Source organism: Vombatus ursinus, unplaced genomic scaffold (genome assembly GCF_900497805.2).
Source record: "Vombatus ursinus unplaced genomic scaffold, bare-nosed wombat genome assembly UNPS02014812.1, whole genome shotgun sequence".
NCBI classification, from domain to species: domain Eukaryota; kingdom Metazoa; phylum Chordata; class Mammalia; order Diprotodontia; family Vombatidae; genus Vombatus; species Vombatus ursinus.
Window position 1 is genome coordinate 44309761 of NW_020954590.1, and position 23917 is coordinate 44333677.

Genomic DNA, 23917 nt, shown 5'->3' on the forward strand with positions numbered 1-23917 from the left:
ACAAGGTTGAAGACCTCTTCCCAAAGTTGGTTTTAACTCTGGGGCATTTAAGCTAGAGTGCTCCTCATGGTTGTCAAGCCAAAACTGTTTTCCGATCATTTTAAACCTTAACCAAATCACTTAGCCCATCTATCTCATCTCTGAGGCTGTAGAGAGCCTTGACTTAAGATCTCATCTCCTTTCTTTCCCAACCTTCTTTTCATTGTCCTATCTCCTTGTAATCCTCTCCTCTCTTGAAACTACAATATCTCTCTTTGTTGGCTAAAAGGTGAATGGAGCTGAATAATTTGGATATGGGCAGTGAGGTGGTGCAGTGGATAGAGGTGCAGAGGTGCAGAGTCCTTGGTGTCAGGACTCATCTTCCTGAGTTCAAATCTCGCCTCTGACACTTACTAGCTGTGTGACCATGGGCAAATCACTTAACCATGTTTGCCTCAGTATTCATCTGTAAAATGAACTGGAGAAGGAAATGCCAAACTACTTCAATATCTTTGCCAAGAAAATCCTATGAGGGGTCACAAAGAGTAGGACATGACTGAAACATCTGAATAGCAACAACAGCAATCACATCCAATTCCTTCTTGCTCAGGAACCAGGTAAGAGAAAGGATTCCCCTTTTTATCCCTGTAAATATCATCAACCTGAAGCAAACATCCAGTTGCGGCTTCTCATTTCTCAGATCTAAAGTTTGGTTTTCAGCTGTAGGAAAACCTCTAGAGAGTAATCAGTACCCCGTGTAATTATTGGAAGAGCAATAAGAAAAAAAAATCATTAACCGCCATAACTATTTGAAAATGTCATTCCTATAAAGGCTATCCTTGTGGAGCCCTGAAGGGGAGATTCAATGGGATCATTGAGATCTCAGAGGTAACAATAGGGTCTCCATTGTGCTTTAATTATTGCTTCAATGCAAGCTTGCATATAAGGAACCCATGTTTAATGAAGTTGACCTGTTCAGAAAATTATCATCTAATTTAAAATGACAAATATAAACTAAATTCCTATGATGTGCAAGGAGGCATTGTGAGAGTGACAGAAGGAGTACTAAACTTGGAATCAGGATGACCTGAATTCAAATTCAACTTCTAATCTTTACCAGTTGCATGACCACGGGCAAGTGACTTAATGTCCTTATCTAGAACACAGGAATAATAGTGTCTGTAATGTGCCACAGTGGATAGCTAGCTGTCTTTGGAATCAGATCTGGGTTAAAGTTTCAACTCTGACACGTAGTACCTGTGCAAATGTGGACAATTCATTTGAACTATGAGTGCTTTAGGTCACTAGGATTATGCATTAATAATAATAACTGCCATTTAAATAGTGCTTATTCTGTGCCAGGCACTGTGCTAAGAGCTTTACAATTATTATCTCATTTGTTCTATACAACACCCCTGGGAAGTAGGTGCAATTATTGTTCCCATTTTACAGTTGAGGAAACTGAGGCAAACAGAGGTTAAATTACTTGCCCAAGGTCATACTTCTAGTAAGTTTCTGGACTCTAACTCAGGTCCAGCAGTCTATCCACTATACTACCTAGCTCTCCCTGTTAAAGATGAGTTATTAATCTGCATTGGCAGAGAGAATTTCTACACAGGGCATTCACTATGCTTATGAATTACAGGCCTAGACCACACACACACACACACACACACACACGCACTCACACTCAAGAAATGCGTATTATATAGACTTATTTGTGAAGATCAAATGGTGTAATGAACGTGAAACATTTTACAAACTTTAAGGCGCTTCCTACAAACCAGCTATTAGCTATTATGGGAAAGCAAAAGTGAGTAATAGTAATTCATTTATTTTATTGATATGGTGCTTAAAGTTCACAAAGCATCTTGCTTACAATAGCCCTGTAGAGTAATGCAACTAAATACTATTTCCATTTTTGAGGATACTGGGGGCTTAGAGAGGTCAAATGATTTGCCTGTAGTTATATAGCTATAAGAGTCAGGTACAGGGTTTGAATTTAGATCTCTTGACTTCAGGACTAATATTCTTTCCACTATATCATTGCCTTTGAGAAGCTGCGAATTAAGAGAGGATAGAGGTTTAAAAAAGAGGAGAGATAAAAGACATGGATATAATGTAGTCTCTACTTTAATTCCATTATTATATCTACTACAAAAGTTGCTATCTGATCTAAGTTCAGTACCTGAAAGACACATTAACCATCTAGGAAGACAATGTATCATTCTTCTTCTGCATGGTCTGAAAAAGGCTAATATTCATATCTATCAGTAACTGACTTCATGCCAAGTCAGTGTTTGACATTTCAAGTGATTTAGTCAGATATTCAAAGCGATGGAATACCCAAAGGATTGGGCATGAAGAACATAGGGCACTGAAACACATAAAGAATTTTGTTTAAATGTTCTGTTTTTGTTTTCTCTTTTCGTTGGCTGTATGTAGCTAGGCACATTGACTAGATTGTGGCATGCAGTTGCATGGGCAGCCCATTAAGTTGGTACACCAGTATGTGTCTCTTGAACAGGCACTGCTGATGGATGATGATCTGGGTCCTGAGTTGTATAGAAGAGGATCAGGCTGAACTGTACTTGGAGTGTTGAATAGTACTTTCAGTGATTTACATCTGCTCAGGTCAGCAAAAAACCAACTTTTGCAGACCAGTATTCTCTCAGTAATACCAAACGGCTGCAAATCATAGAACTTCTGGGAAGAAATGGAATTTCATATGGCCCAGAAACTAACTGAAAGATGAATAGTCACCCGCCTTCCCTGTTATATCTCTAGTAGCTAACAGCTTCTGAAATGTATTACTTAGGAAAAGCAAGTTGAATAAAAGCTTATTGAGTGAATGAATGATGTTCAAACAGTGGCAAAAGACATCACCAAGCAAGAGCGTATGTGATTGGAAACGGAGGTGGGTGTATCATCTAGAGAGAGGAAGATGTGGAAAATCTGTGTGCTCCACTGGCACTGGTATACACCAAATATTAAATGGACCAGGGAAAGTCCTCCATTACACTTAATGGATCTCCTACAGAAAATTTGCAGGAATAAATCCCACAGGATGGGATGATATGACAAAATTGAAATCTTCACCAGTGGAAGGAGCATTCATAATAAGGGGTTCATAGGTCCATTGAAGTATCAAAATTGGTGTACAGGTAGGCTAAGGGAGAACACAGGGGGACCACAAAGGGGTGTTTTTCAAAAAGACATTGGGTGTGGAGGATGTGACATAGGAAGAAAAAGAAAACCATTCTGTAATGGGTTATCCCTCGAGGGGAATATGTTCCCTGGTTTTTTGCTGAATGTCATCTTACTTGTTGAGATATGATATCGCTACTCCTAATTGGTGGAGCATGCATCAAAGATACTTGACTAGAAGAATCCCTAAAGAGAGAATGAGATGGTTTTTCTCCCTTCTTGTAATCCATTGAATAGGCAACTCCCTTTTAGCCATAGCCAATAATCTTTGATCCAAGACAATTGCTAGTGACCAATCAGGAGTTAGTACATACACTCAATGAGGCCCACATTTCTCAACAAGGATCTAGAGCACATATCTCACTGTAAAAATCATTGCTGTAACAATTTAATTTATTAAAAATATTGGATTTTGGAATACTTATTTTTGGACATGGCCAGCAGCCTGTCACCAGATTTCTTTGATCATATTGAGCTTGTGGTCAACATAAACCTCTAGGTCCATTTCACAGGAACTCCTGTTTAATCACATCTTACCCATCACAGAACTTACACTTTTATAATTGAGATATCAATTCAGATTAATGACTTGGGGTTTAAATTAAAACATATATTTAATAATTCCATCTAATTAGGTACAGTCAATGAGTCCAACCAGCCAAGATGTCTCAGGATCCTGATTCTATTCAGACTTTTAGAGCTAAAAGGGAATTTATGTATCACCTAGTCTAACATTCTTCACTTTGTAGGTCCTGAGAAGTTGAGTGAGTTGTTCCAGGTCATATGGCTAACTAATATCAAAACAAGGACTATAATCCATATTAACTGAATTCCAGGACAATGTGATTTCCACCATATTAGTTTTAGTTCTCAGATTTGTGGCATTAGAGTATTTGATAAATATGCTTTCTTTGTCTTCACCCATCAGAAATAAAAAACTTGGAACAGGATAAGTTTTGAATATGCCCCATAACATGTGAATAAATCTCTTTAGGATGACGTGAAGCCATTGATCAATACTCTTTAGGTACAGTTCTTCAACAAGTTATCAAGTAACCTAAACTATAGATGATGTTCCTCCCTTTTCTCAACAGGAAGTCATGAAAGGCTTTGCCAAATGGCTTGAAGAAATCCAGATGGAGAAATCGATAGAAGTATACTAATCTACTAACTGGTCCGTAATTCTAACCAAAAAAAAAAAAAAAAAAAAAAAGGAAATGGGGTTAATTTTGGCATGACTTTGTCTTAGTGAACCTAGGCTGGTTCTCAGTGATCAATAAATTTCAGACTCAACAAATTTCCTGCTTTAAAAAAAATCATGGTGTCTACCTATCTCCAGTCTTCTGGGATTCAAAAACTCTCCTCTTATGTAGATTTTATTAAAAAAATATTACTAACAGCAGTTTAACACTTACAACAGCAAGTTCTGCCAATATTGGATAATATATTTTGTCTGGGTTTCAAATCCTGAAATGATTTTTACACAGATAGATCTTCTCACAGTCTTTTCATAAATATTAGGCATATATTCCCTTTTAAAAACAGTATGAAAATCCTTCCTTGATACAGAAGACAAGTAAAATAGAATTCAAATAGTTTTATTTTCTCTATTGTCAATTACTAGCACACCACTTGTTTCAAGCCATGATCCTATCCTATTATTAATCTTCTTGCTCCACACAAAACTCAAAAAGTTCTTCTTAATTATAAAATTAAAATATTTCAAGTCAATTAAACATTCATTCATTCATCCAATGAGCATTTATTAAATTGCTACTGCATACCAAATGCTATGCTAAGTGCTTGTAATACAAAGACAAAAATGAAAGGGCTTACATTCTACTGTGGGGAGGGAGGAGTAGCATTTACATGCATAAGTAAATAAAAATATATTTGGAGTTGAAGAGAGTGGATTAAAATGTCTCACACCTCTGCTAATTCTGTGTAACCTTGGGCAAGTCTATTAATTTCCTTGGAACTCGATTTCCTCCTCTGTAAAACGAAAAGGGTGAACTGAGTGACCCCTATTATCCCTTCTATGGCTAAATCTATGATCCAATGATTTGGTGTCATGTATAAGGGACAGCAATTAAGTTGGTTTGACTGATACATAGAGTATGTGAAGAGGATAATCAAAAGGTAGTCTGGAGCCAGATTATGAAGAGCTTTAAAAGCCGGACTGGAATTTGAATTTGATCCAAGAGGCAAAAAGCAACCAAAGGAGTTTCTCAAGCTGGGTAGATGATGTATTGAAGAGGGAAGAGCCTAGGTACAGAGAGTCCAATTAGAAGTTATTATAATAGGCCAGGAAAGAGATGAAGAGGACCTGAATTAGTGTGTTTCTGGTGTGAATCCTCTTCAGGGACAAATGTGAGAGGTGTTCTGGAGAGAGAATTGACAGGAATTGTCAACTGAGTGGGTATGAGGAGTGAGGGAGAATGAAAGAGTTAATGAGGTGGTGGATCTAAGTGAAAGAAAGAGTAGTGATTCTTTTGACAGAAATAGGAAGGTTGGAAAAGAGATGTGTTTTGTGGGGAAAAAACCCCAAAACTAATGAATTCTGCATTGGACATTTTAAGTTTGCTCCAAATACCTATGCTCCATCGAACTGGAAATGTCTAATCGTTAGTTTGAGATGTATTAGAACTGAAGAATGAGGCTAAGGAGTCATTTTTAGAGTAATGACAATTGAACTTATGTGAGATGAGAGGGAGAGAGAAAATGGAAAGGAGATGGAGAAGAGAGAAGGAGAGGGGAAGAAGGGTCTAGGACAGAGCCTTGGAAGACAACAAGTATGAGATGTCAGGAAAGGAATGATAATTCAGTAAAAGATCATTGGGTTATAGATTTAGAGCTGGAAGGTGCCTCAGAGGTCACTTAATCCAACTCTCTCTCTCTTTTTTTTCCAGATGAGTAAAGTGAAGGGGAAGAGGGTTATGTGACTTGCCCAAAGTTACACAGGTAATAAGTGTCAGAAGTGGGAAGAAGGGGAGAGATACAAGGCAGAAGAAGAGATAGGGGAGGAAGGAAAAGAAAGGTGGGGGGGAAGGGAGATATGCTCAAGGGACAACAAAACCAGTCCTAAAGTTGAAATCAGTGTCCAGATGAAAAGTGGCATGTCAGTAACAAGAAGGGATGAAGACAGAAGGATCAAAGAGCAGGAATTAGCGAGGTCAAGAGCCTTGGGATTTTGTGCTTCACAAGTTGGCCTTTTGAGTCAGAGAGACCAACAGTAGTCACTCCTCCCCACTGAGCTCCAATAGTCAGCTGCTATGACAGGTGTTTATGAAGAGGATGCAGAACTGGCTGAATCAGCATTCACAAAGAGTTCAACAAGGGAATACAATATCTTCACAATTACACAAAACCATCTTAGGGTTATTCTAGTGCTTCGACTGGAAAAACTGAATTATGATTAACAGTAAGCAATTCATGCACTTGCCTTTTGCAGATTTGTATCTTTTTACATGGGCTGCCCTGGAGCTCCAAGAAAAACTTTTACAGCTGCAGAGAGTATTTTAACTGGCTTAGAGATGAAATTCAATAAACAAAGGTGGCTGTGAAGGGACTCTGCCTGCAGGATGTGACATACAGAGAGAGCTTTGAGATCCAGGCAGCCTGGAATCTATATCTATATCTGTATATGTGTGTGCATTATGTATGTATGTATGTATGCATGTATGTATGTCTGCATACATACATGCATACATACATACATATACCTTGGATGTAACAACAAGGATAGAGAATGGGCCAGATAGTTGTCTTTCTCTCCCCCCAGGATTATTAGTTTCATCTTCATCTATTCTATACAAGGTTGATTTAGGTTTAAGTGTGGATAAATCCATCCTTCCATTTAATTTATAAGTTCATAACCTGGGATCCATGAATTTTTTTAAAATATGTTTTGGTCATTGGAATTTCATTTCTATTTGTATTTTAATATGATTAGTTTTCTTTGTAATCCTATGATTTTATTTATATATTTAAACCATTATTCTGAGAATAGTTCTTGGGTTTTACCAGACTGGTAAAGGGGGCCATGATGCAAAAAGGTTAATAACCATTAAATTAGTTCAATTGAGATAACTTTGGAACTTTTCAATTGGATCTTCACAAGGAGACAGGAAAAACTTTTTATTTCAAAAGGTCTTTATTATTTATTCTTTTGTTAAATTAATTTATTTTGAATTATCAACAATCACTTCCATAAGCTTCTGAACTTCAAATTTTTCTCCCCTTCCTTCTCCCCCTCCCTCCCCACAATGGTACGCAATCTGATATAGACTATACATATACATTCCTACTAAACATATTTGCACATTAGGAATGTTGTAAGTAAGAAGTAGAGCCAATAGGAGGAATCTTCAGAAAGAGGATACAAAACACAAGAGAGGAAAAAAAAAATAGCAAATGGTATGCTTTGATCTGCTTTCAAACTCCATAGTTCTTTCTTTGGATGTGGATAGCATTTTCTATCATGAGGCCTTTGGAGATGTCTTAGATCCTTATACTGCTGAGAAGGGTTAAGTCCATCAATATTAGTCATTGCACAATGTGGCTGTTACTGTGTACAATGTTCTGGTTCTGCTCACTTCATTCCACATCACACCATAGAAGTCTTTCCAGGTTTTTCTGAAGTCTTCCTGCTCATCATTTCTTATAGCACAATAGTATTTCATTACATTCATATACCACAACTTGTTCAGCCATTCCCCAATTGATGGACATCCTTTCAATTTCCAATTCTTTGCCACTACAAAAAGAGGTTCTATAAATATTTTTGTACATGTGGGTACTTTTTCCATTTGTATGATTTCTCTGGGATACATCCCTAAAAGTGCTCTTGCTGAGACAGGAAAGACTTAAACAAAATTCAAAAGTATAGAAATAAGTTTACGGAGAACAGGTTGTTGTATATTCTAAAGTAAGTAAAGTCTACATACAGATTGACTTGGCTAGCACAATTTATAGGACACCAAGACCCCCTCCCATTTCTTAACTCAATCTTGTCTTGCTTGTTAAATAAACCAAGCTACTCAGGCTCCTAGTATAAGACAGCTTCAGACAGAGACTATATTTATGTTGTGGGCAGCTAGATGGTGCAATGGATATAATGTAGGTCCGGGAATCAGAAAGATTCATCCTCCCAGAAAGATTCACATTGGCCCTAGACACTTACTAGCTATGTGACCCTGGGCAAGTCACTTAATTCTGTTTGCCTCAGTTTCCTCATCTGTAAAATGATCTGAAGAAGGAAATGGCAAACTCCTCCAGTGTCTTTGCCAAGAAAACCCCAAATGGGGTCACAAAGAGTAGGAAACAACCAAACAATAACAATAATATTTATGTCTTGAAGCATTCTCAGTCATGTCTGAACTCTGCTTTCTAGTCTTAACTCTAGGTAAAGGCTCCTACTTGAAGGTACTTCTACCTTCATCACAAGCATTCATTCTCTTGGCTTCAGAACATCCTCAGTAGACCTTCCAGTTGCCTTTCTTCTCTCTGGACATTCTTAAAGCTCTTTGTTTTATGAAATTCTGCTCAAGCATCCGGTTGCCTAAATGGAAAAAGAGAAAGTCCTTACCAATCTGATCCTAAATAGTCATTCTCTGGGCTTTGGGTCATTGTACACTGACCTTGATGACATATCCTTTGCTCTTCCTTGATGCCTTTAAGACTCCTGTCCTTAGAAGCCCTACCCTTCCCTCTAATTCTTTAATTTCTGTCCTGGACAGTTGCTTTTTTTTTTTAATGAATCACTTTTATTTCTCAATATATCCCTTCCCTCTCCCTGACCCATCAATTTATCCCTTTGAACAAACCTAGATCATTTATTTAAAGCATGGTCGCTTGTTGATTGTTAGTAAAGTTTAGGGTTTTGTTTTTGTTTTTGTTTGCTTATTTGTTTGTTTGCTGACAGTGGGCCTAGTCTAGCCTTTTGGCTTAGCCATAGGGCTAGAAAGATGAAAGGCTTTATCATCTCTAACTTGTCTGCAAAACATCAGTTACCTCTAATAGCTAGCCATCTTTTCCTGTTCCTGAGCATATGACCTCTTTTACATTTCCCATAAATTCCTGTTTTCTCTCTGAAAGAATGCTTCCAACATTTGTACAACAGAGAAAACAGACATACTCTGAACCCGATGATTTATCGTATCTTTTCAGTTCAAGTTGTCAATCCTTTCACTTCTCCTTGACAACTCAATAACGTACACCTCCCCCACCTCTTCCCCATCCCCATACAACTAGCCTATTGAATTTTCCTGTTCTAGAGGTTTACAATATTTTGTCTCAGCCATGTCAATATGGATGGTTCTCATTAATAGTAAGAGAAGTGAAGGCTTATTCTCTTACAGGCAGAGAATTGACAAAGTTGAATTATACCAACAGGAATCTCCAACTTCATTAACTTGATCACTTATCATTCTAGTCCATTGGTAATTTACTTTTTACAATGAGTATCAGCCAAATCAGTCAAACTCTCCTGTCATCTAAATGTAATACAGTCTGTGCTGCAAAATCCATATATAGGTTTTTTTTTTTCATTTTGTTTTCACCTTTCAAGAAAAAAAAGGAACAGCCTGTATCATTGCTGCTAAAATACCTTTTTTGGAGCAAGTAGCACACTGTGACTGAACAAGGAGAGCAGAGCAACACTGGTGTGCTAATTAGAGTTTTACCACAAGTGATTGTCACAGCTATCATTAACCCTAGTCTACCAGGTTGTGGGCAGTGGTCTATTTCAGGGGCATTTTGTGGGATCAGGAAAGGATGATTGGCAACCAGGCTATTTAAGGCATACTGTAGCTTCTGAAGTCTCATTTAAAAATATAATTAATAGGCAGTATTAATAGAAATATTGTATTGGCGGGTTAAATTTATGGAATGAGGTTAAGACATAGAATTGTCTTAGTTGGTCTTGCAGTAAATAGCAAATGACCCACCTTGGTGATATTCAAACTCAGGATACTGATCTGGAGTTCAAAGCTGTCTTACTAAGCCAGGGATTTAACCTATCGATTCTGTAGCTTCCTGGTGATCTTAGAGCCATTTAGCAGTTGAAAGTTAAACTCTAGCTTGCCAAGGCTAAGAGGTCATTTTCACATTGTTTATGTACAGAATGTCCATCAGTATTTCTGATGAAACGTCCATGATAGGTGAAATTATCTTGTGATTTAAAATAATGTTCCCTCTCCCCATTCCCCAGTGATGGCTCATTTTAACTTCTGTTAAGAGATGCTTAGGAAGAAATGTTAAGTGCAATAGCCAGAAAGAAAAATTAGATTGATGTTATCTTTCTCTTGTTTCTCTTGTTACATGGATCAGAGTAGGTTATAATGTTGATTTTAGCCAGATTTATAGGGTAAAAATTTAAGGGCAAGGAAGACCCTCAGTGAAACTTACGTAGTACTTCACATACCTCAAAGGAACACTCTGCACACATAAATGTGCCGTGACTAACCATTCTGTATCTCTCCTCACTCTAGTATTTTATATCTTCCTCCATCTCTTGCTTTTCTTCCTTTCTTCTCTTGCCTCCCCCCTTAATCTCAGTTTTTATTTGTAGGTTAGAAATATGTGCCATTGCATAGCCTATTCCCCATGCTAGAACCTACTTATCTCCTTTCAAAGCTCAGATCAAATGGTACTTCCTATATAAAGCTATTTCTCATCTCTCTACTTGTTAGTTACTCCTTCCCCCTCCCACAATCATTTCCTATTTATCTAATCCACGACTCAAAGGTCCATTTACATTAAACTGTGCTTACTGGTTGAGATTGTTTATTCAGTGTTCCACATTTGCACAATGGGTAGGGTTGGTGAGAAGTAGAGAGAAGAAACATCTTGGGTTTCTGACTTCCAGCTTTGAGAAAGAAGGAGCATGGTTCCAAACTCTCTTCAGTTGCCTGAAAAGAAAGACTCTTGAAAATAAGCTGATGTAGAGAGAGCTGCCACTGTCTATCCTGCCCCTGTTCCCATCTTGCAACACTGGAATTGTCAGGGAATTTTCCCTTGTATAAGAACTGGGACTTTCTCATGGTTGAATTATCTCACGCCCAAAGGGAGAGCTCTTTCACTCTATGTGTTGTCTGGTCTGTAGTTGCATATGTATATTTCTCTGATATCTGTTTTCTCTCTGTTTGGATATATGAACATATTTGCCAGTTGCTATGTGTTTTTATTGTGGAACTTGCATTTGGTGAGAGGGAGTCAAGCTTTGGGTAAATATCTTGGGGCATTCCTTTTTTGTTAAGGAATAGTGATCAGGAGCTCAGCTTGAACCTATACATTATTTCTCCTAGACTTACAATATTTAAGAGAATAGATCCATATACACAGTTGGTAGTCTGGTGCCCTCTCTCTCTGAGGAGAGCAGAATGGGTAGCTTCTGACCCAAACCTCCTTCTTCTCCCCCTGGAAGGAATCAAAATGTCCCTTGGAGAAGTTGGGGAAGGGGAAAGAGACTCTAGAGTTATCTATTCTTCCCTCCCAGGAAGCCATTTTGAAGTAGACTCATGTGTACACACATACCTTACGTGGATAAAACAAAACAGCACATACACATACCCTACATTTCCTTTTTAAATGCTTATATGTGTATATGTTATTTTTTCCATTACATTGTGAACTCCTTGTGGTCAGGGACTGTTTAATTTTTGATTACTACTTCTGCTTTTTTATTTCCTAATAAATTCTATTCCTGATCTTTATTTTATGTTTGTGTATATCTCTCATTTCCTTTCCCTCCTGACTCCTATACTTTACTTCTATGCCCTACCTTGCCCTCCTATTACCTAACCCCCCCAAATGTCCCTCCCTTATCCTCCCCCACTACCCTTTCCCCTTACCCTCTTGTTTTTATTTGAATTTAGAAGACTTTTATAGCCTTCCAAATATATGTTATTCCCTCTTTATCCCATTCCCATTAATCTAGACACCCTTCTATACCCATCTTATTCTATTCCTTCACCCTCTTCTTTCTTTGTAAATTTAGAAGACTTTTATTTCCTTTTAAGTGTATATATTGTTCTTTCTTTAACCCAGATCTGTAGGGTTCCCTCTAAAAATCCATCTCTTATCCTCTCCCCACTCCCAATCCCCTTTGCTTTCTTTCTTTCTGAATTTTATATGTATTGTTCCCTCTTTAACCCATTCTTGATGAGAGCAGAGTTCCAGAACTACCAACCCTCCTCCTTCATCTAATTCCTCTGTATCAATTCTTCCTCTCATACCTCATTTGCATATGATTTTTTTTACCTTTTCTTAGACAGTATTACTTTTTAGAATCATATCATACTGAGCTCTACTCCAATCTTTCTTTTAAACTACCCAATTAGTACTTACAATCTTGGACACACAGTTTACATTTCCTTGTATAAAAAGTAAACAGTCTGTCCTATTGAGTCCCTTGTAATTAGTCTTTGACGTTGACCTTATATTTCTGTTGGGTTTTGTATATCACATTTTCTATTAAGTTCAGGTTGTTTTGCAACAAAATCCTGAAAGTCTGGCAATTTATTGAATATCCATTTTTTTTTAATTTGGGAGAGAGTGAGAGAGAGAGAGAGAAAGAGAGGAAGAGAGGACAAATAAAAGAAATTAAGACAGAGAGAAGTGTACAGTTAGTAATCATAACTGTGAATGTGAATGGAATGAATTCACCCACAAAATGGAAGCAGATAGCAGAACGGATTAGATACCAAAAATCAACATGTTGTTTACAACATTTTACATATAATTAGGGGCTTGGACTAGATGTTCTCTAAATATGTTCTCTAAATGTTTACAACATTTACTCAATTTTTCTACTCTGGCATTTGTGTTTTTTTTCCTAATTCCACATTAACAGTTCTGATTTCAGATCTAAATTTCAGATCTGATTTCAGACAGACACACAGAATTAAAATGAACGGCTGGAGCAGAATCTGTTGTTTTTCAGCTGAAGTAAAAAAAAAAAAGTATGATACTGATTCTGTCTAAGTGTTAAGGCAAATGATTCATGTTTCCTGATGCCAATTTTCTAATCCCTTTGAGGCCCAAGAACTGTAGTCTTTATTAAAAGTAGTCTTTGTTTAACTGTAGTCTTTATTTAAAAAAAATCTATATTTCATATGCCATTATTTCATGGGATTGCACGATTTAGAACAAAAACGAACTTTAGAGAACATCTAGTCCAAGCCCCTAATTATATGGATAAGGGTAATGTGAGTAAAAATATTAAATAAACTGACAAAGATCATACATTTATTTATATGGGTAGCCAATCTTGGATTAGATCTGAGTCTCATGATTCCTAGTTCAATGATCTTTCTAAGAAAGTGCCTTTATCTCAACTAATATTACTATAACTCTTTGTCTGAATTATAAATATAAGAATGGACTTGGAGGAGTGGGGGTGCTATTATTTGCTCATTATTTGCACTCCAACAGAAAGATGAAAGCTTTTATGACCATAAATTTTATTTCCACTCTTCTCGCTCTCTACTTTGGTAATAGTATTGCCTGTTAGATATCAAACTAGATCAAATTTGAAACCAGACTTCAATCAATCTATTTTTAAAGAGTAAACGGACAATTTTTAAAATTAAGCTCCTACTATACTGTAGGTATCATTTCAGATGTCTCATGAGATAAAATGTAGCAAAATAAAAAGAAGTGAGGTCTTAGTGTTAGAAAGACCTAAGGTCGAGTTATATATCTGGTACTTACGGGTTACATTACCTTTGTAATATCTAATCTTTCAGCCCCTAGCAACTCTTTAAGAAGACTTGCTGATCTGCATCAGTGAAGGAAGTATAGACAGCAGGAGTGCCTCACATGGGTAAAATCATAGGTCCCTACCAAAATAATACTTCATTAATTTCCCTTCTTTTCTGCCATATTTTCCTTCAGTTCTCAATTTTTGTGTTCCAAATCTGTTATAGCCTCTCTCCTGGGTTCTACTTATTTGAAGTGAGTTGCAATTATTTACTCAATTTTTCTACTCTGGCATTTGTGTTTTTTTTCCTAATTCCACATTAACAGTTCTGATTTCAGATCTAAAATTATTCCTAATTTCTTCTTTTATAAGTAGTATTTCTATTTTGTACCATTATTGAATTTCTTGTTGCATGATCTTTAGACTGTACATAGGATTCACTCTTTCATCCAATAATACTGGTTCATTTTCTATCATACCTCAATATTTAGTCAATGTTTTTTGTTTTCTTTTTGATGTTTTACTCCATTTTCCCTGTCCTTATCATTCTCTATGGTTGTTTATCTGTTAATGAATTTAGGCTTCCTTGCTTGAATTTTTGATATTTTGGTGAGTAGCACTTGGGTCAGCGTAATGCAACTGTTCCTAATAGCCAAAGAAATAGAGAGGGTTGCATAGGGTTATAGGGTGCTCCTACCCAGTGGCACAGGGGATAGAGCACTGGGCCTGGAGTCAGGAAGACTCATTTTCCTGACTTCAAATCTAGTCTCAAACACTTAGTAGGTCCGTGACTGTGGGCAAGTCATTTAACCCTGTTTGCCTCAGTTCCTCATCTGTAAAGTGAGCTTGAGAAGGAAATGTCAAACTATTCCAGCATGTCTGCCAAAAGAACCTCAAATGGGGTCACAAAAATTCAGACACAACTAAAAGATGACTTAACAACAACAACTCATCCTGACAAGGAAGAAGACTGTGGAGTAACAGCCACTCCTTCATTATCTAATACCATAAGAAGATAAAATACAGTGCAATAAACCAGAAATTCAAATAATAAACCTATTGTAAATGTTTAAGTACAGATGATGATGACCACTAATATGTGTAAATCATGAAATGGTCATGAAATGGACATTAAAAAGTTAAATAAAGTATAAAAACAAAGCACATTAGAAAAACTGATGAAATTGATGAAAATTTTTTTCAAAGAAAAAATAATGGATCTTCCAGTTATAGGAAGAAAGGAAACAGACATTTAATAAGCACCTACTATGTACCAACAACTTTACAAATATCTCAGTTGATTCTCTTAACAACTTTAAGAGGTATTTGCTTTTATTATCTCTATTTTAGAGTTGAGGAAATTGAGGCACAGAGGGGTTAAGTGACTTTCTTAGGGTCACATAGGCAGTAAATCTCTGAGGCCAGATTTGAATTCAGGTCTTCCTAAGTCCAAGGCAGCTAGGTGGCACAGTTGACAAAGTGCTGGGCCTGAAATCAGGAGGACCCATCTTCCTGAGTTCAAATCTGGTCTCTTACAATCAAGAATCACCTACCCAGTAAAACTGAATATAATCTTTCAGTGGGAAAATAGACAAAACAATATAAAGGAATTTCAAGCATTTCTAATTAAAATACCAGAGCTGAATAAAAAATCTGAACTCCAAATACAAGCCTCATGGGAAACATAAAATGTTTTTTTAAAAAAGAAACAAAAAGAGAAAACGTAAGAAATCCAATAAGGTTAAACTTTATATTTCCATAGGACAAGATAATATTTGTAACTCTTAACAACTTTATTACTATAAAAGCAATTAGAAGGAATATAATTAGGCAGAGAGTGTGGATATAAGGTGATTTTGATGGGATGATACCCCAAAAATTATTTTATAGAGGTAGAAAAAATAAGAACAAAATTCATCTGGAAGAACAAAAGCTCAAGGATATCAAGGGAATCAATGAAAAAAATGCAAAAGAAGGTGGTCTAGCTATACTGTTGAGGTTTAGAGGTGCTGGGATCCCAAAATCATGACACACAGGTCCTGCCTGGATGAATTTGACCCAAGCCTTCTTTCAGCCAAAGACAAGGTTTATTAGAACATCAATCTGGGGTGGGTGAGATTCAAAGAATCTGCCATATTGGCCAGACTATTAAGACATCTAAGCATTTGTACTGCTAATGCAGGTAGGCCAGATCTTAAGAATCTGAGCACCTTAATGGAGGCCAGATGGCCTTATATACAGAAAGACTGTGGGAGGAATCTAGGAGTGGCCAAGTAGTCTAGGGTGACTGGAGGAGGGGTTTAAGGAGGATCTGAATAGGAGTGACCAGTAAGCTGGAGTCACTGTGAGGTAACAGGGACCAGGACCGCAAGGCCAAGGGAGAATGGAGCCTAGATAGGATTAAGGATGAGAAGTGGCCAGGGGCCATAGGGAGGTAAGACAAGGGAGGGCTAGGCTATGCCAAGGGTAACAGATAATTGGGAGATTGGGTTTAGGGGATAATGAAAGGCCAGTTGATAGGATGATAGCCTCAGGTGAAAGCCAGAGATTTGGCCATGTGGGAAAGCCCAGAGCTTTTCCTTTTAGGGGTTCAGATTCCATCCCCATCAATACCAGATCTCAAACTGTATTATAAAGCAGTAATTATCAAAACCATCAGGTACTGGCTAAGAAATAGAGTGGTGGATCAGTGGAATAGATTAAGTACAAATTATCTTATAGTAAATGACCATTGTAATCTAGTATATGATCAACTTAAAGATCCAAGCTTTTGCAACAAAATATATTATTTGACAAAAACTGCTGGGAAAACTCGAAAATAGCATGGCAGAGACTAGGTATAGACTAGCATCTCACACTGTATACCAAGGGCCATTTCCAGTCCTCTTGATTTATATCTTGCCATGGGACCCAGATGGTTCTGGAGGAGAAAGTGAGGCTGACAATTTTGCACAGCCCTTCCTCACTTAAATCCAATTCACTTGCATGTCATGGTGATGAAGTACAGGCCCAAGCTGAGATGTTTTCCCCTTATCCCAAAAAGAATTTGGGTCCCATTTGTCTAAGACATTCTCCTTGAATTCTCCCACTTGATCAAGGAGGTCTCTGGCATTCCTCTGAGGCTATAATCCTATCAACTGTCCTTTCATTATCCCCCATGCCCAATCTCCCAATTCTCAGTTACCCTTAATCTAGCCTAGCCCTCCATTATCTTACCTCCTTATGGCTCCTGGTTACTTCTCACCCTTGACCCTATCTAGACCCCATTCTCAACCTCCCAGTCACTCCCATCAAGATCCTTCCTAGATTTCTCCCACAGTCTTTCTGTATAAGGTCCATCTTGTTTCCATTAAGGTGCTCAGATTCTTAAGAGTCTAGCCAAAAGCTCAGATTTCTTAAGAACCTAGCCAATCGCTCACAAATGTTCAGACTCCTTAAGAGTCTGGCCAATATGGTGGATCTTTAATAAATCTTGTCTCTGGCTGAAAGAAGGCTTGGGTTGAATTAATTGAGGCAGGACTCACGTGTTGTGATTTTGGGGTCCCAGTACCCCTAAACCTCTAGACCTCGTCAATGGCATCACCTTCCTGATGCCATGGTCCTCTGAGAACAAAAGACAAACAAAAACCTCTGAGTAGTAAGGGTTGCCAATTGGGCAATGCAGCTCCTCCCTTCCCCCCTCTCTCCTTCCTCTCTCTCTCTCCACCCCTTCTCTCTCTCTCTCCACCCCTTCTCTCTCTCTCTCATTCTCTTTCTCTTTCTCATGGATTGGCCAAATCCAACCTAATAAGTCCCAACCCAGGCCTCACTTAGTGGTCATTGTTTGGGCCCTGATGACTCAGAGTGAATGTAAATAGCAATTGTTTCTGTTTTCATCTCATTTCTTACCTAGCCATAATCACCCGAATGCTGCCTCAGTCAAATTGAAATATGGGAAAGATCCCCAACTTAAAAAGGCCAAGGTCTCCCATTACATCCAGGGCCATCTGATTGATATCTTGCCACTGGACCCAGACAGTTCCAGAGGAGAACATGAGTCTGGTAATTTTGCACAGCCCTCCCTCACTTAAATGTAATATCCTTGCAAGTCATGGCATTACTTTCCTGCCATAGTCCTCTTCAAGAAAGAAGGACAAACAACAACTGTATACCAAGATAAGGTCAAAATGGGTATATGATTTATACCCAAAGGGTGATACCATAAGTAAATTAAGAGTGTGGAATAGTTCATTTGTCAGACTTATGGATAAGGGAAGAATTTAGCACCAAAGAAGACAGAGCATTACAAAATGTAAAATAGATTATTTTGATTACATAAAATTTTAAAGTTTTTTGCACAAACAAAACCAATGAAACCAAGATGAGAAGGAAAGCAGAAAAGTGGGAAGGGGGGAAATTTGCAACAAGTATCCCTGATAAAGGCCTCATTTCTCAATATATAGAGAACTGAGTTAAATTTATAAAAATAGAAGTAATTCCCCAATTGATAAATGATCATAGAATATGAACAGGCAGTTTTCAGACAAAGAAATTGAAGCTATCTATAGTCATATGAAAAAATGTTCTAAATCACTTTTGATTAGAGAAATGCAAATTACAACAACTCTAAGGTACCACTTCACACCTATCAGAGTGGCTAATCTGACAAAAAAGGAAAACGTTGGATGTTAGAGGGGATGTGGGAAAACTGGGACACTAATGCACCATTGATGGAGTTGTGAACTGATCTAACCATTCTGTAGAGAAATTTGGAACTATGTCCAAAAGGCTTTAAAACTGTGCATACCCTTTGATCAAGTTATATCACTGCTACGTCTTTATCCCAAAGACATCCAAAAAAATGGAAAAGGACCTATATGTACAAAAATATTTATAGCAACTCTTTTTGCGGTGGCTAAGAATTATAAATCAAAGGGATACAAGTCATTTGGGGAATGGCTAAATAAACTGTGGTATATGATTGTAGTGGAATATCACTGTGCTATAAGAAATGACAAGCAGGATGATTTAAGAAAAACCTGGGAAGACTTATATGAACTGATGCATAGTGAAGTATACAGAACCAGGATAACATTGTACACAGTAACAACAATATTTTTTGATGAAGAACTGTGAATGACTTAGCTATTCTCAGCAATACAATAATGATCCAAGACAATTACAAAGGACTAATGATGAAGTGTACTATCCACCTCCAGAAAAAGAACTGATATTTACTGAATACAGACTGAAGTATGCCATTTTCTACTTTTTTTTGAGTCTTTTTGTACAAAATGACTAATACGGAAATGTTTTACCTAATTGCACATGTATAACCTATATCTGATTGCTTATCATCTCAGGGAATGGGGAGGGAATGGGAGAGAGGGAGGAAGGGATAGAATTTGGAACTCATAACTTTAAATAAAAATGTTAAAAAAATTTTAGAAAAGAAAGAAAGGAAATAGCACAATGGAGAAACTGAGTCAAGAAAATCTTGCCTTAGGCTATACCAAGGTCATTCTCTCAATTTTTGCCAGGGATAGACATCCACCTGTAGTAATTCTCAGACTGTAGCACATGCCATTTTCTACTATTGGTTTCATGACAACCACTTTGTAATCAAAATTCAAATTAATATTTAATTATAGTTCCAAGAGTTTTTAGCTGTAGTAGAAAAATTTCGCTAATCACAGCTTAGTCCTTGAATATTATTAACTTTTTTGTTTCCCTAACAGTTACATTTCATTTATCTTTTACTTATAAATTAGAACTAACCATATTCTAGGGTTTTAGACACATAGTAAATATCTCATAGTTGATTCATATTAATTTATTGAAATTACATCTTTAAACCTCCCTATATATTTCATAATTTTTATAAATGATAGTCCAAAATTTTCACATCAAAACTTACTATTATGGTAAACTTATAAATTCTGCCTCCTTTGACAAGCAGTGGGAGAGGGGATTCTATTCTCTCAGTTTTAGGTTCTCAAACTTCAGCACTTTAGATTTTGCAACATGGGGTCATTAGGGCTGATAAGATCTTATGATCCTGCCTGAAGATAACCATCAAGGATCCTCAAAGATAAATTCATCTTGGAGGACCTATGCAACTTTTTCTACAGTCTGTTATTATTATTATCATGATTGTTAGTTTTAAAACAAAATAAGTTCTATTCAATATTTAACAGTTTTAAAATATCTATTTTTATTACATTCTTTTTACAACTCAATTCATGATCTAACAGTATCCAGATTATAAAAGAGTTATTTGTCTGACAGTATTTCTGACACAATATCATGCTTCTAAAACATAAAATAAAACTAATTACTAGTCAGATACTAGTTAGGGCCCATTTCAGTCAAATGCATTTCCAAATTATCTTACATCAAAATCATTTTTTAATCACTTTTGTCATTTTATACTAATCACATCTAAAGCTCTGTATAGAGTTATCAAGTATGAAGTAATTACATTTAATTAAAGAAATAATAATAATGACAGTCAATATTTATATTGTACTTATCATGTGCTAGTCACTGTGGTAGGCACTTCACAATCAGCATATCATTTTGATCCTCACAACAACCCTAGCAGGTGGGTATCATTATTATTTTACCCTTTATAGATCAGGAAACTGAGATAAACAGATAGAAGAGCTTAAGTTCACACAGCTAATAAATTTCTGAAACTGTATTGTAACTGAGGTTTCCCTGTATTTTTCAAGCTTTATTTTTTCCTTTTGATACCACAATTAAAAGAACACATTTCACCACCTCATACTTTAGCTACAAGACAGATCTCCCCATATAAAAATTGACTTTTCAATCACAAAATCAAAAACCTCAATTTTCCAAGGCTATTAGGAACCTGCTTTTTAAAATTTAGAACTCCAAGTTAAGAATTAACTCATTTTCAAAGGTTCACATTAGCACTTTCACCTTTCCATAAAATTTTCATTTTAGTTTCTTTCAAAAATCAGCCAAAGAGCTACATCAATTCCTTTTGTGTTCATAATCTAACTCCACCCTCTCTTTCCCTAAGGATTTTCAATTTTAAGTGGTGAAAAGTGTAGGAGGATAGAAAATAGGGAGTGACTCCAAGTGGCTGTCTTGTATTCATATTCCCTTGCTTTGGAGCTCATGAGATTCTAAAGACTGGAAAATAATCTCCCAGAATGATCTTTCAGGGCAGTATACTGCATTTCCTAATTATGTATCATATGTAAAATATCTAATATTATAATCATAATTATAAGTCAAATATCAAATATATAATCTTTATTCCATAAATTTTTCTCCTTTATAATTTTGTGCAAAATTTTATATAACCCTGATTAATTGCAATTTTGGGATTCTTAAGAGCTTACAAATATACGGTTTCTTTCTGATTTTCTTTGTTGACCTTGCTTCTAATTTATCTAAACAATTCATTCTCTTATAAAATGCTTTAAAAATTCTACTTGATGCTTCCCAAAAGTCATTGTTGGTTCATGGTCACTTCATCCTTTCCTGTCATTGTGAATATCTATCCCCATTATCCAGAACAGGGTCTGGAGCCAGGCAATAGTAGGGATTGGGTAGGCAGTCCCTCTTCATTGACCCCTCTTTGAATTCAATCACCCTTTCAATTCCTTAATTAAACTTTATTCATTTTTAAGTTGTTCCCTGAATTAAACAAGCTTTTATCTTTTTATGATAGAAAGCGTTAATAAGAGGCAGTTTTTAATCACTGACATCTTTTTTTTTTCTTCACTCTGGGACCACTTTCAAACTAGCTGCCTTCCTTTGTTAAACTAAAACAATAGATCTATTAGTTTTCAGGGAAAATGTGATTTAAGTGCTTTTTACCCTTGGAACTTCTACATAATTTAATTCTTATTTTTCCTTAAGACAAATTCTAAAGAAAGATACCCCAAAACTCACTAAGATATTTCAGCATAGTTAAGCTTTTGCTAAGTGTCTTATCAGGACAAAAAGAAGGGGATGAGTTCCTAGAATTACCTAAAGTCCCAAGAGTTCTCCCCCACAGTCTTGAAATGATTAATCTCCAAACTCCTTAATGATAAATCTCCATTCTCCTTAATCTCTAAACCTTCAAAATCTACTAAGATGTTTTTAGCAGAAACCATAATTTGGAATCTTTAACTCATTTATAGTGCCACAAACCAGGAACAAATTTTCCTTTCTTTGATTACTGACTTTATCTGTAACACCATCCTGGCCTGGGCTGAAATGACAGAGAGAAATATCTTGCACAGCCTTTTCTCCTTTTTAACCTGATCCCCCACTGCAATCCTAATGTGGGGTTGGTCCTACTTACTGGGACAGAGAGTTTGGTATCAGATTACAGAAAGTGGGGAGAACTACTTCAGATAAAACTTTATTAATTTTTCCCAGCATACTAAACCTTTGGCTGCAGATTTTTAGCAGTCTTTCTGGCTAGCTGAATTTTCCCCTTAGAAATCTTTCAAGATAGCAGAATTACAAACAACAGTAAGCATAACATAAGACAATGATTTTTTTCTGAGCCTTTTGCGAAGAAACAAAAACACAGACGAAAATAAAACAAATCTATACTTACTAGCTTCCTTGTCTCCTACTGAAAGTTTAATCTCAAAGCCTTTAATTTTCTATAATTAAAAGTCCCCTCTTCAGGCCAATTTTGGGATCCATTTGTATTTTTATGTATTTTAGCATAATTCGAGACCTCAAATTTTTTGTTAGCCCTTCCACTACAGTATGGGAATTTTCCTAAGAGAGTGTCAATTTAACAGTGCATTCTTCCCCTGGTCTCATGCCAAAAAAAGTTTGTCCAGGGGGTTTCCCATTGGGATGCTACTCCCAGATACCATAATTTCCCCAAGGGAATTTCCTTAACAATGTGGAGGCTTACTCTAGCTTAGTTCCCTAAGGGGACTTCTCCTACTTTGAGGATGTTTACCTAAACCTATTCACTTAAAGAAACTTCCAGGGAAACACCTGCTCTAAACTATGGGGGGGGGCTTACCTTCTCCAGCTGTGTTGAGGCTAACCTTTCCCAGCAATGTGGGAGCTTTCCCAATTCTTCTTCAACAAGTAATGTGGAAGATTTGCTTTCCCCAACAAACAGTGAGGGGGGAGTCCAACCTTCAGGAAAGTCTTCTGCAAAGTTTCTGAAAACCATCCTAGGGATCTGAGTCCTGTCTTGTCCTGGATGGCTTTACCAAAAACTGTGGCATGTGAATTGTTTGAAATGACTGAAGAAACAAAGGTTTGAGCTTCTAAGCACATAAATTTATTAAACAATTCATACCAATTGCATAACAAATCAGGACCAGGCCTCTTCAATTTAGCTTTGGACCCTGCAGACAAGGGGAAACAGATTTTTATGCATTAAAATGAAACAACAGGATACAAATCAGGATATAATATTAGGTAATCTGATTTCTAATTAGAGGAAAGATTAGGAACTTTCTGAGTCGGGAGAAGGATGAATGAATTTTGATAGTTGGAAGAGGGGAGAGTGAATAGGCAGACTTTTTTGGATGTGAAACTGGCTGTCACTCAATTCCCACGGCTATCAAGCAGATGAAATTTATAGGAAAATGAAACTTAGGTCTCAAAATGGACTTAGTTTTACAAGATAAAGTCAGTTTGTTTCCCATAATTTCCATAATTCTCTCATAGTACAAATCCTAGACTAACTATACTAAAACAATGTAACTGCCCCCCCATCCCAATTTGCTGTCTTACCAATATTATGAGCAAATGAATTCTTTAACAATATTTGATGGAAAGTCTAAACACATTTCAGGACCTACGCACAATAGTTTTTGTGATGACTGCTGTGACAGTAAGAATCATGGCCACTGAATTTGTTGAATAAAATACCAATAATAATAGAACTTACATAGTGCCTACAATGTGATGGTATTGTGCTAAGTGCTTTACAAATGTTATCTCATTTAATCTTCAGAACAACCCTGGGAGGTATGCACAATTATTACCCCCATTTTACAAGTGAGGAAACTGAATCAAAAAGATTAAGAGACTTGACTAGGG

At 36.7% G+C, this 23917-nt stretch overlaps 1 long non-coding RNA gene across 1 annotated transcript; it reads right to left on the bottom strand.

The window, feature by feature from the left end:
• Window positions 1–8497: 8497 nt before the first annotated feature.
• On the bottom strand, window positions 8498–22597 carry LOC114053768. The gene is made up of 3 exons (XR_003570421.1): window positions 22458–22597; window positions 10959–11096; window positions 8498–8746 (listed from the first exon to the last, which is right to left on the bottom strand). It is a non-coding gene; the product is annotated as an uncharacterized LOC114053768 (long non-coding RNA).
• Between the last annotated feature and the right edge of the window lie 1320 nt (window positions 22598–23917).